The sequence below is a fragment of the Dendrobium catenatum genome, unplaced genomic scaffold, assembly GCF_001605985.2.
Source record: "Dendrobium catenatum unplaced genomic scaffold, ASM160598v2 fragScaff_scaffold_617, whole genome shotgun sequence".
NCBI classification, from domain to species: domain Eukaryota; kingdom Viridiplantae; phylum Streptophyta; class Magnoliopsida; order Asparagales; family Orchidaceae; genus Dendrobium; species Dendrobium catenatum.
The window spans coordinates 59,878-74,931 of record NW_021319079.1 but is presented as its reverse complement, the minus strand read 5'-3'; positions in this window follow the sequence as shown (position 1 = coordinate 74,931).

Sequence of the window (15,054 nt, the reverse complement as noted above, 5' to 3'; positions counted from 1 at the left end):
ATTTTTGAGGGGGGGGGGGGGCAAAAATGACTAAAATACTCAAAATATTCCAAAAAATCTCCTATAAATATTAAAAAAAAAAATTAAGGGTGGGCATTTGCCCACCCTAAGACTAGGGTGGATCCGCTCATTCATACATACCACTTTATAACATCTTATTTACATATCTAATACTCAAATTTTTAATATTACATACATACCACCCTATACTATTTTAATATCAAATATGCCACTCATATTTCCTTCTTACCACTCATATATTTCGTTTCTACCACTCATATTTGATATAAAAATGAACTATGGGTGGTATGTATGTAATATTAAAGTTTTAGGTATTAAATATGTAAATAGAACTGACAGTGGCCGACGTCAATAGCGGAGTCAACTTGGGATGCACTTGGAATTCAACTAAAATTGAATGAGTTTTCAATATAATAAAAATGAGCTATATGGTGAATTTAAAATTCATCAAAATTTTACTTTGCATTCCTTTTTTGGCAAAAAAAAGAGACTTATTTGACTCCTTCAATTAGGTAATTCTCCAATCTTTGAACTATTGAATCTAAGCATTTGCAAGTGTCATGTTGAAATAATGGAAAATTTTATGAAGGTAAAAATGTAAATTGAGAGATTTGGAATTATTTGTTTTAAAAATGGTCAATATTTGAATATTTTGCATGAAATTACTTTAATTGTTTAATCTTGTACTTTAGTTTATTTTTAGTTATCTTATCTCAATTATTAATTTTTATGTAACGGTTTGTATTTTTTTTTTTTTTTTTTTTTTTTTTTTTTTTTTTTGTTAACTCTAAATCATAGGCTTGAATGTATCACATTATAATATAATTAGGTCAATGTATAATTATATTTTTAAGAAGAAATATTGGTTTGGTTTGATCTTCCATAGTTCTCAGGTTAGATGGGTGTGATTAAGGATTTGTTTGGAATGACTGCAACATTTTATAAAATTGATTGTGAAGCTATTGTGGAGAAAGCAACTTAATTATTCTACTTGTAGAAAGTAGTTTTCAACCACATAAAATTTTGAAAAACACTTAGAAAATAGTAAGAAAGCACATCCGAATGAAATTGTGGTTGTTGTCTTCAAAAAAAGTTATGAAAAAGTTGTCCTAAACAAACCCTATGTTGATATTTATACTTAAAACAAAGACTTACAAAACAATGGGATGGATTCTGAGTTGGTTGAGGGTGACTAGTTGGATGAATGTGATACCTCTATGTGGAGCGCTAAGAATGACTTTGATTTGCATGATTCTATTGGGATTTATGATCTTAATGTGATATGTACGTGTTGTTGAGGCTGACTCCTTCAAAAAAGCAGGTTTTTGAAAACAGAGGAAAGATAACAGGAAATGATTTTGGGTGTTTCTATCTGGTCATTGGTGGTTGGTTTTGGACAATTATGTGCAGATTTCCTGCACGTCCCTTGGATGGCCTACACTTGTTTGTAAACCTTGGTGGTTGGTTTTCTCTCAGATTTTGTGGTTTGGTGCCTTCTCTTCCTCGTTGCACGGCCCAAGCCTGGCATCTAGGTGGTGGTCTTAGTCATGTTGCTTTTTGGGTAATATTTATTTTGCTTTGTTTATACTATTTGGCCTATGTCATTTCATTACAGTAAATTCAGCTATTACCGGCGGTTCTGTAGCCGCTGGTACTACCGGCGGTTTCGGTGGCGGTTTGACCGCCGATATTAACCGACGGTTTAACCGGCGGTTTTTAATAAACCGCCATCGGAATTAGCGGCGGTTTAAAAAATGCGGGGTGTGGCGCCGGTTTAATTTAACACCGACACCTGAATCAGTGGCTGAGACTGCCAATATTAAGTTATTAATTTATGTCGGTCTAAACCGCTGGAAAAACCCCGTTAAAAGCCCTAAATCTACCCAGCCTGAGTCTTCCTCCTCACTTCTTCCCACTTCTCTCTTGCTGCTACAGACGACTCGCCCCCTTCTCGCGATTGTGCCACTGAGTACATCGCAGGAATCCGGCACCAACAAGCTCCCTCCGGCCAAAGATCTCGCCCCCAAGCCAAACCCCTCTCCTCTCCGGTCTTCTTGAGTCGCACGCCCTTATATTCTTCTCCAGCCGTCAGACTCGTCCACCTCCTCTATCCTAGTCACTGGCTCTCCTCTTTTATGTAGGTAAATTCTCTATAAAAGTGCTCAATAATCTCCTATTATTAATGCTTTAATGCTCATCCAAACACACTTAGAAAGATTGATGTATTCTTCTTGTTGGGTGTGATTTGTTTTAGTAATGATAGGAGTTGGTTCTGTGATGACGATTGAATAATTAGGAGTAGAATAATTAATGTGACTTGAGAAAGAGTAGTTAGTTAAATGAATGCATGAAGATGGTTGGGTGAAAGAGGCTAGACAAATGAGAGCTCATGATTTGGAGAGGTCAATTATGTTGGAGCCAATCAATGACAAAGATAAAAAAAGATAATGCCAATTGGACAAATGTGAAAAGATTTGCAAGAGCAAGGCTAGTTGAGGATGCTTGATAGGGAGGAGATTATTTGATGGAGTAAGCTAGATGAGAAGAAGCTAAATAAGTAGATAAAGCTAATAGAAAAGGCATCTAGGGGTGGATGGGGAAGAGATATTAACTTTACATTTAACTTACTAAAGCATTAACCTCTAAGATTTATAACTATATAAGGCTTTGGACTCCTTATTAGCTATGAAGCAAGAGCTAAAATTTACCATTGTCTACCTTATCTAAATAAAATAAAATTTTACTCTAAGTTTTATGCCCTACTACACTAAATTTGGGTTCACCTACTCCTCATTAACCCAACTCCTAGGTAAATATTAGTCTCTTAAGCATCTTAAGCTTGGTTAACACCCATTAAGACCTAGTTAAGGGTCCAATAAACCATATTATGAATCTTAACCTAGATACTAGCTCTTTCATGTAGTGCTTATTGTAATTTTGTTGGCTTTTTTTGCTCTCTTTGACTAGATTTTGGCCTTGTGTTGTATTGTTCATCTTTTTTATTGAATTTTATTTTTTGGGCAAAAAAAAAAACTTACAAAAGAACAACTAAAGAAATAATATAGGATGTTGATTAATAACTCTTAAATAAAAGACTAAATACATAAGTAAGTAATAATAAAAGAAGTCCTAAAATATTATTTAGTTAGTGAAATATGGATGAAGATTTAAAATGTTTACCTATGCATCTTAATATAATTTGGGTTTTTCCTTATCAAAATATTCATTTCAATTTTATATTTGTTGAAAATAGAGTTTGGATGGTCTCAAATTTGTTCATGAAAGTTGTAATTCAAAATTATGATCAAGATTTATGCTTGATTATATGAATTTTCTAGAAAGAACAAGCAAATCTGAGAAATTATCATAAACTTTTACATGTACATGTAGAGTTTTTACTAGGATTATTATGTGCTAAAAAATTTGTGGCAGTAGAGAGAGTGTATTTAATATTTTAGCTTGTACAAATATTCAGTATACATAGATAGAAATTGTAAGAGATGTCAAAAAATTTTATGTGAAAATTCAAAAATGGAAAAAAAAAAAAACAAGGCTTGACCTAGTTGCAATAATTCAACATATAATTATAAATATAAGATTGTGCTCTTCTCTACAATTAATGAAGTATGTATTACATAAATGAAAATAATTTTTTATTCATAGTTGTAGTGGCTATAGAATAAGTGATTGATGGGAGATCGAATTATACAATGTCAGTCAATCAATGATGCTATACTAGAGATTGGGTGTCCACAATCATATAACAGACATTCAATAATGGGGTTGGAAGCTTGTACTCAAGTGATAGATATTACAATTAATTATGGTGATCTTCGATGGCGATTGCTGAAAAATTAAATAAAATTTCTTAAATATCTCAGCTCCACAACCTACCTCATGTAAAAAATGGGGTCTCATTTACAACTTCATCTTAGAGATATTTTGATAAATTTGAGCAGAGTAAAAAATGGTCCATAGAATTACCCATATTGATCATTAGGATCATAGATCATTATTTTAAGGAATTAGGTGACTTAATAATATCATTTTGATGATTTGGGGCCCATTAGATTCACCACATCGAGATGCTTGATTTGACTATAAATATATTAGATTTGAAGATCATTTAGTCCTTCAATTAATATTTATATACTTTAATTATGCATTAAGTGCTTAATTTAGGCGCATTTAATTGAATCAGATCACTTGTGATATTGATGGCTTTGTCTCATTGAGACGTTTAGTTATACTCTAACCTTAAAGAAATTAGAGTTTAGGTGATCCTAAATTTAATTTTAAAAATTTTTAATTTAATTTAATTAACTTAGAATTTTTGCTTCGAGATTTAAAATTTTATTATAGAAGGTTCATTGGGATCCAAATTGTAAAACTTGAGTCAAATGGATAAACAAAGATGTCATGGACATTAAAAATGTCTGATTTGATTTATTTAGGCCCAAAAATGGGTCATATTATGGCGAGCGATTAGGTCCAACCACTAGTGCCAGCACTAGTAGTCCTAATGTTCACAAGCATCAGGCATTGGGCCTATGGTGATTAGCACGGAATTCTTCATAAAGGCGACTACAATACCTCTATTAAGAGGCGATACCTCTTTATTATTTTTTATAGAGAATTATTTTTAAATAGATTTTTGCTTCTTTCTAATTGAAAAAGCTTTTTTAAAAGTGTTTTTTTTTCTCTTTATTTGTTAGAAAATTAATAAATTTTGGAACTTCTACTCACCCATTCAAGTATAAATCCACCCTCATAAGGAAAACAATCATTGTAGATTTAAATCTTTCTCTTAAGAGATATTTTCCACTATCTTTCATAAGGGATGCATAATTCCAACTTCACATGCTCTAGTAATATTATCTTAGAAATAAAATGCTTGTCCCCTATACATTTTCTAATGCACCTCTACCAAGAGTATTAAATTATTCTTTATAGACGAAGTCATGAGAAAAATTTACATCTTTCAATTCCTTCTTTATATGTTCTGATTTTATCTCGTAAAAGAGGCTTGTTGATAACTTATATAGGCAAAATATTATCCCTTCATAAACCCTAGTATTTTATATATCAAGAGTACTAAAACACTTTACACAAGTAGAGTTATAAGTGACACCTCATATTTATGATCTCTTTGGTGGAGCGCTAATCTTTCTCTTAAAGGGGTTGATTGTCTTTATTAAGAAGGATTAGAATCTAAAAATTAAAGAATTTTTCACCTTTCTCTATTTTTTTTTTATAATGAGGTAAATTATTATCAAAATTTAATGCATCTTGTGTAAGAAATGATATTGAAGAAAACATTCTAATTCATTTTAGTTACTATCAAAGCTTAAGTTTAACTTTCAGTATAATACCTAAATTTTGTGTTAATAGCCAACCCATATTAGTTATAAGCTACAACCAGAATTACACCATAAACATTTTATTCAAAGAAAAGTCATCGACCCACCCTCTTGTGTATGATATTATATTTTAATAGTCAACCCTTATAAGTTATAGTATTAACAATCAACATTTCTTACTTATATGTTAATGGATTATGAAACAATCTTATCATTTTCTCTATGCAATTCAACATTGAACTTTATATATAAAATGCAATGATTTATAAAATGATAAAAATATGTACACTATTCATTAACTTAAGAAAATATTGACAATCAGTTTATCAAATAAAATTTTCGTGTAAATCAGTGAAAACATTCAGAATAACAATACTTATTACATACCAAAATTACACTATGAAAGTTCTTTGAAATGAAAGATATCATATTTTTATCACTTTCAGGATAGAAAAATATATCAAGCTCTAAATCATTAAAAATAAAAATAAAGTAGAGATAACTTGCAATGATCAAAATACTTTTGTAATAAAAGCAACATATAGAAAAGCCTTGAAAGCATTCTCTCTCTTCTCTCTCACCCTTCTCTTCTTCTCCTGCTTTCTTTCCTTCCTCGACAAGACAACAAAATCAGGGAAGCATGGTTTGGTGTTAAGTGATATTTATATTTAAATATATTCAAACTCATTTCAATGCCCAACACTGAGGCACCTAAGTCCCAATGTTGTTGTATTGAATGTCATCCGAGAGTTACTACAGAACATAGCCTTCAATGTTGCGACAGTATTTTTTTTTTTGCATCATTGATATTACAAGCATAGCACTGCACTGTTGCATGCAAAATTTTTAATATTTTCAAAATAAATATCATTTTATGATATTCAACATTATTATATAATTATCTTGTTTTGTTAATTGATAAGGGTCTCCTAAGGCTTATACCTTCTGAAATTTTTTTAAAGAACTGATAATTTATGCGGCTTTAGTCTTTCAAGATTTTTTAGTAACTAAATAAAACTTATACTTTCAGAGGCTTTTAACTTTCTGAGACTTTTGGAGAATTATAAGAATTGTATCGTATGAGATGTTTTTTTTTTATTATTTGTATAAAGCTAAAGAAACTATATCTTCTGACACTTTTAGCCTTCACTGTTTTTTAAAGATTTTTTGGAGAACAGGAGAACCTATAGTTTTAGAGAATTTTGGAGAACTAGAGAATAAGAGTCTTTTAGCCTTTTAAGATTTTTTGGAAAACCAAAGAATTTTTTATCTTTGGAGGCTTTTTGCTTTCTAAAAATTTTAGATAATTAAAGAAATATGCACATTATGAGGCTTTTTTCCTTCTAATATTTTGGAGAACTATAAAAATTTATAAGTTTTAAGTCTTTAAACCTTCTGAATTTTTTTGGAGAATGAAAGAAATATGTTTTTTCTGAAGCTTTGTCATCTAAGAGTTTTGAGGAATAAAAGAACATATATCTTTAGAAGCTTTTGTGTTATGATTTTTTTTTTTTACTTATATCATTTAAGGCTTATGCATTATGGGATTTTTGAATGAGTGGAGACCCTATCAACCGCTTGCTCTCATAGAATCTTTCTAAGGAGGACCTTGTCCACTACTTGTTTTTCATAAAGGCAGCCTTTTTAAGGGTTATGAATGGAGAGCATGTATGTCATTTGCTCTCACGAAGTCTTTCTAGTGAGGCTCTTGTTGTCTTGTTTATCATTTGCCTTCATCACTACTAGTTTTCCATCAAAGCTATCTCATGAACATGTCATCTAGGAGTTTTCATTAGATGTAATATTATTTAGAAAAAGAGAATTTTATTGATAATTAAATATATACATACTTGAAAGATATAATTTTATCTTCAAACAAAGTTAATATTTAAATTATTTTAGAAATTTTAAGTTCAACTATGATTTATTTCAAATTTTAAATCCTTCAATGTGATGTTATTTCTATTCAATAACTTCGATAATTTCTTTATCATGACTCTTTTGATCTCTTCTTTTTTGAGGTTGATGATCTATATATTATTCTTAAAAATAATTACCCATGTGATATTCTTGAATTAGACATTCAATCTCTTCCTCCAACTAAAAATATATTTTTTTGTTAAACGCCCTCTTAATTAGTGGAAGTGATAATATTTAGACTGTTCTTTGCCATATGAATTTCTTAAAGATTTGGCCACTTGAGATATTCACAATTTAAAATCTCCATTATGATTTTATCCTTGGATGTATTTAATGGGGTTATAATTAAATAATTTAAGCTAAATTTGGTGGGAAATGTGTATATCATATCTTGACTCCTAATTTTTTATTGAGTAGGCCGATCAACTTTTATTATGAAGCTTTATATTTATTAAGAATTATTTAAATTATTTTTTATTGGCACTTATTTCATCATCAACAGTTATTTATACTTCTATTCAATGAATAGGATCAACATAAGAACATGCAATCTCTTACATCAATAAGGAGTAGAAAGGGTAATGGTGCAGACCTCCAAAAAAAAAAAACAATCATATTAACTCCAAATATACTCTTAGAATTTGATATGCTTTGAAGGTAATATTTGAAACTACTTCAGAAGGGCATCTCTCTCTCTCATTTTAGCAAATCTTAGAAAAATGAGAGGAGTCCTCGATAATCCTTTGATGAGATATAAGTTGTTTGATAAAAAGCCTAGCTAAATCAGGAAAAAAATGAACCGCTTTATCAGAGATAGTTATTAGAAAGATCTAACAAATGATTGCATTAAAAACTAATAAATAATAGTCCTCTAATGATCAATATGCTCTTAGGAGTAAAAAATCATATCATATGGATCAATTACAGGTAACTTAAACCTCACAATAAAATGATGTTGGACAATTATATTAGTTAGAAATGAAAACTACTGAAAGCTACAACAAAAGATAAGTTGGTTCTTTTCTATCAAAGAAAATTGCCCCTGAATAAGGTGTCACAATTCATCTCTTATAACATCACAAGGGCATCTTAAGTCCTTCATGAATAGTGGACGATTATAAATTTGCCAAGCAATATGAGAATGATGGGTTGGACTAATAGTGTCTAAAAGACTTTGATGAGGATATGACTGAGAGGAGGTTGTGCAAGTATCTTCAAATTGTCTATTATTGATTTTGTGATTGATGAGTTCCATCATGTTTTGATTGTACTCTCTGTTGGCGAGCCTCCTAAAATAGTTGAAATATCTGGGTCAATTGATCCTCTAACCAATGTATTCGATCATCCAAGGTTAAAACTCAAGCGCCTACTCTTGCAAGATTATGATGTCCATGGTTGTTGGATGGATTTCTTGTTTGTTGAGTGCTGGAACAAGAAAGCTTTGCTACTTATATGACTCATATAAGCTATTGAACTAAAGTTGCTAGAATATTAGGATGGTAGAAAATATAATGTATTTAATATCTTAACTTTATCTAAAGTTCTAACACACAAATAAAAGTTATAAGAGGCACAATAATATTTTATATATAAATCCCAGAAGGGAAAAATATATATTGGGCCTAGCTCAGTTGTAATAGTCAACTATATAATTAAAGATATAAGAATTAGTTATGCCCCAATGTCGAAGAAGAGCGGATTACACAAGTAATAATAATAATTGTATAATCTCGTTTGTAGGAAGTATAGAAGAAGTGATGGAGGGTAGAGATGATTATACAACATGTGTCAATAAATGAATGTAACAATGGTTATGTCACAAAGGTTAGGTGTCCATTAGTTGAAAAATATGATGTCGAATGATGGGTTAGATGTTTAGTAATTAGGAACAGTGGTCACAGTTTCAGATGCTGGTCATGGGTGTGATATTCATACAATGCAATAGAGTTCTTTAGATTTCTTCAACTTATAACCTTCCTGTGTAGAAATGAGATTCTATTTTAGCTATTTTGAGAGAGCTTGTTTTATATAAATTTGATCATAATAAAAGAATCTAACTTTGTCAAAACGACAATATTAACCCCTTGGTTATAATTTACTCTTTAAGAATTTAAGTTTTCATAATTATGTTAGAATTAGATAATTTAAGCTTATTAAATTATATTATAAGACATGTCGATTGACTATCAGGTATGCAATATTTAAAATGCATTTCTCCATCAAATTATATCCTTGAAATTATAATTTACAGTTCAAATGCTTTTTTGGGCAGTGCACATTGGAGTTAACAATTATAGTTTCATAGATTTGTCTCATCGCTGACCTAAGTTCGACTATAATCTAACAATACACCAAAAATTCAGCTTGTTTTTTTTTTTTCTTTTATGAGATATATAAGGTTCTTTGTAAACATCATTATTTTGATTTATGAATAAAAAAAAATCATTTCTATTCATCTGTATATATGGATGTTGACTGACGAAAAAGATTAAGATGCAAAATTCCTGTTGGAATTTTTCATACATATTCACCTTAAAAACTATTGAAAAATACCATATTTAATTATCTAAATCATATTTACTAATATACCACATAAATCTGCATTTCATTCTTTCTCCTGAGTGCTTGTATTCAACTGTGAAAAGATGTCATTGAGCTGGGAAGACAGAAAGTCGATGTAAGTGACTTTTGACGGTAAGTTGACTAACGGAAATATTTTGAATTTGATTAAAGAGGGTTCTAAGTGGTTATCTTAGTAAAATATAAAAGTTAGTCTCTTAAATAAGTATTTCAATAGTTTTAAATTTTATGTATGTAAAAATTCCCCATTTCTTTTATTTGAGAGAATTGTGTATCTAGTTTACATAAATAATGATATATAGATAATTAAATAAAAATTTCCCGGAGTTTTTATTTCTGATTAATTATTGAGGTATATCCATAATTTCCCCATAAAACAGAATATGTTGCTATCCATTGCCGTAAATGCGTGCTGCACTAACCGCGGCAAGTTAATGTGCTTATTACGTTTACGCAATCAAATCGCGGTCAACTTTTTACCACCCACTCTCATTACCTTAAAGAAAACTCGGACCCACCGACTCTTTTTGTGGCTTTCTGCAAAAGTTTCCTTTTTTTAGAAAATATTAAACTACTCGTAAATAAAATTTTAATTGAAGTTAATCACAATAGTATTATCTAAGTTAATTAATATAATATTTCTCAAATAAAATATCTAGTATTTATTCTTTATTTAATTGATCCATTAAAAATTAGATTTTTTAATTCTCTAAACTGTCGTAGTATTTCTTTATTTTGGCCTAAAAGTTCACAGTTTTTTTTCTGTTTGCTACATAACTTCTCAGTAGATTCACTCCATCACAAAATTGCTTCTGTTATTGAGCACGTTTAACTACAAAGTTTTTTATAGGAATTTTCAGTTATACGACCAAAAAGTGCCTTGATATTTAAGAGTTTAGTTTCTTTTATTTAGGTGACTATATTGGTACGGTCATATCTACTCCACTTAAGTATACTATGTCCTTGTCTAGCATCTCACCCAAAATCATCCATAACAGTTAGGACTATAGAGGTGGCTCCCGTCATCTTATATAATTTCAAAAGAATGTATAAAGTATTAATATTTATATAGAATACTTCCAAAAGAATAAATTTATTTTAATATTAACCCATATTAAAGAATATTTTATTCAATTTCTAATGATAATTCTTTGTTGATTATCTACGTATATGCTTAAAATAAATAAATTAATTTGAATATTAAATCATTAATTCTTCTCTTGACTATATAATTTAAATTAAAATAATTCAAGGTTTACCATAATTAATTTAATGATGATATTCCACTCATTATTTTCCGTATAAAATTAACTATACATATAAATTATCACTCATTATTTTTAAAGAATATCAAAAAAGCGCTCTTGAACTTCTAAAACCCACTCTTTCTCTATAAAACAAGTCTGAAACCCACTGCCATTTCACAAAACATCGTTGCTTTTTTCCTAGAAGAGAAATCGCCATATCGAGAGATGAGCAGCGCCGCATATCATCGGCGGCGAGCGCGGCGGCGACCTGCAGACGAAGAGCGAAGCAAGCCACCCGTCCCCGACAGAGCCAGCACGATGTCTTTGATGCCTTGAACAGGCCGAGGACCGCAGCAGCTGGCGCAGCGACGGCCCTGCCGCAGTGAAGCTCCACTGTCTCTGCTCCGAACAAAACCTGTTTTTCTCCTACCATAAGGGGTGGATCTGCACATCAGCGGCGGCTGGTTCTAAAAGGATATCATATCACTGTATCCTTCCAGTCTGTAAATATTCAACGGTAGTAAATGATATTAGCTGTGTTTTAAAAATAATTATGTAGTTTGCGAAGCGGAATTTGCGTTGTTTCCTTTCTCCAGTTTGGCTTGAAAGTTTTCAGATGCTATATAGAGCTTAAGATCTGTTGCCTTTAAGTCCTCCTATGAGGATAATTTAGTTACTGTTATGCTTGAAGCATAGGTATTACTCATGGTTAATATATTATATATATAATGAATTGAATTTTAATTTTTCTGCGACTGTTCGAGGCGAATGATTTTTTCTCTTTGTTCTCTGCACACGTGATCGAAATCTTTTAGAAGGATTTTGTCGTGATCTCACAAGGATGAGAGATTATTTGGCATTGCGGACATCAGATCGGAGAGTATCGTTCGGTTTTCTCTTTGTTATAATAAAAGCACAGTTAGCATAGACATTACATATGATGACTGATTGACATTAAGAGAAAGAAGGATAGGGTCTCTTCGTTCGTATCGCACACATAGAAAAGTCGCCAAGCTTGAGGCTTTTATTTCTTTTTCTTTTGCTAGTTAACCGGAAGCTGGCGTTCTACTGTGATGATAAGAGCTTCTCAATAGATCTTCACAAAAGCATTAATTGTATATTTGAAATTTAACAAAATATATGGAGGTCGTTTGCTTAATTTTTGTTAAGTGGATGTTTGTTGGTAAGTTTTATGCAAGATTTGATCAGCTAAGTATGCCAAAAGTTTTTTTCATCCTGTAAATATTAGGCAAAAATTTTTAAACAATCAGACAAAATACTTAAGAAAATACTAAAAGTTTTAAAGATAAATATTTCTCTTCCAAAATTCATTGTAGTTAATAAAAATATCTCACGGTTGGATTGGATCAAACTCTTCTTTACTAATGAGTCTCAAGCTTTATGAGCTTTATGAGATGATGGATCCATAAAGCTCTAACTAGACTATTGTGGCTCATGTTAGACCTCCTAGCTACTTCCTTACCCAAGACCTTTCTTGATCCATCATATGCCTTATTGAGATTTTAATATCATACTTGGCCATATAACTTCTAAGTGAAAGATGTCATATTATGTGGTTACAGATGGTTCATTTCTCTATAGATAAAATTGATGCTATCTTTAAGCATAAAATTGCACTATCAAATCAACAATTTTTTAATATATCTAATTTTTAATATAGTTAAACATAAAATACATCAAGATTAAATATATATTCGCTTTATGGAGAGTTCACTTATGAGGTGCAAAACGAGTCAAGCAAACCGCGAGCCTGCTCGAGCTTGACTCTTTAATGAGCTTACCACCAAATTTTGTCAAGTTTGAGCTTGAACTTGAGTTTGAGCTCGTTAAGATTATTGTGCTCGAGTTCGATCCGATACTGAAGCTAAAATCAATTAGTCACGAGAAGCTCAAGTGCGGAGTGGAATGCCGGGTGCGGAAGTGGAATAACGGGTGCGGAAGGGCGAGCACAGCGTTACAGTACAGCGCGTGAAGCACAGACACAGAAAGTTGATATCAGAGTAGGGAATGAGAGCCACTATGGCTCTGCGAAGCATGCATCCATTGCGACAAAGCTGATCTTCGAGCAAGCCATTTGAGACTAGAGGCGAGCACGAGTTCCAGCTCCGATTCTGGTTGCGAGTGGAGAGTCAATCAGCTCGAGTCTAAGCATGACTAGATCTCGTGACTAGCTCATCGCATCCCTAGTTGCACTATGATGGGAAATTGCATAACATCCATCTTTTTTCTTCTTGTTTGTATTAAGTTAAAAAAAAATTATCCCTTAAAGGGCCACAATGATCTCTAGCATGCAGCTATCACTTTGGCAAATCATGGTGCCCCTCCAAAGAGGATTTGATTATTTATAATGTTTTGTTAAAAATATTTAGTTTAGAATGATTGTTTCAAAGTGATTTTGGCTAAGTTTGGGATAACTTTTGAACGCTACTGTTTTGGCTGGCTACCACAAATTTTTTTAACTAAAAAGTTATAGGTAAAAAAATTATCCAATAAAAAGATTAGAGATAATATAGTGGATTTCTCTCATCGACTTTCTTCTACCTGTCGCGCGACATGATTGTGCAATAGATGAGAGTGTTTCATTCTGAAAAATCACAGAGTGCTCTTGCATTGGGCGAACATTTTTAATGGCAAAAAGAATCCAATATATAAGACAATTTGTAACATTACTCCCAGCTGAGATAAGATTTTTAAACTTCAAATATTTATTATTTAGTCTCTTATTTAATTATTATTATTCTACGACTCTGCTATTTTATCATAGAAAAACAAATGAATTTCAAAATATCAGCATCAAAGTTATTCAATTAAATCTCTTTCAAGAATACTCAAGCTGTTCAGACCATCAAAACTTATTTTTTTCAATAAAGTCTATAATCATAACAAGCATCTCAAATTAGAGACACTTATATTATTCAAAGAATGATATTATCCAAGTTCAGAATGAATTTGTTGTGTCCTGGAATCTTTGTGGCGGTGAAGAAGCTATAAGAATTTCAACGTCTTCTTTTGACAAGATCACAGTATAGAGCTAGATACAATAGAGAGGATTGTAGCGTTCATAAGAAAACCATAGTTATTATGTGGAAATCCCTAAAAGAGCGAAAAACACGGGCGCCTGCAGTTTTGAATGAATCCACTATTATGTGCAGTTGATTATAATGAGGACTTCCTTGGGGGGAAGGTCTTTGGGTTTATGTAGCAAGTGCACATCATATTACTTGTGGGAATTGGTAAGAAATTAATATTGAAATGTTCGTTTTTAATCGGCAGAATCATAGTCGGCGGGTGACGAAAGTTCGGAAAGACCGTAGTCTGGTGATGGTGTTGAAGGACCGTTGTCTAGCAGATGGAAGGTCATAATGTATATGTAGTCGACTGGAGACATTGGTCAGAAAGGCCATTGTCTAACGAGGGAGGTCTTAAAGGCATTGTAGTCGGAGGCGAGACCAAGTGGTCAGAATAGATCGTTTGTCTTTAGTGATGAGGTCGGAAGCGACCGTTAGTAAGCCAACCAGAGGTCAAAAGGAACCATATTCGGTAGGCAGACAGGGGTCAAAAAGATCATTTATGGCGATGGAGGTTGGCTGAAGGACAATAGTTAGGCCAGGAGTGTTAGAATTGACCATAGTCGGCATGAGACAGGCGTTAAGAAAGACATTTGGTCTAGCGATGGTGGTGAGAAGGACCGTTATATATGACGACGGTCAAAGGACTATACTTGGTTGGAGATAAGGGTTCAAAAACTGTTATCTGGGCGATTGGGGTCAAGAAGGACTATTGTAGACGATTTGACGTAGAAGAACCATAGTCGTAAGATCGAGTATAGCGATCAGAAAGATCGTTACGGGCATGAGGAGGTCGAAAGACCGTTAGTAGCAAAACGAAGGTCAGAAAATCTCTGT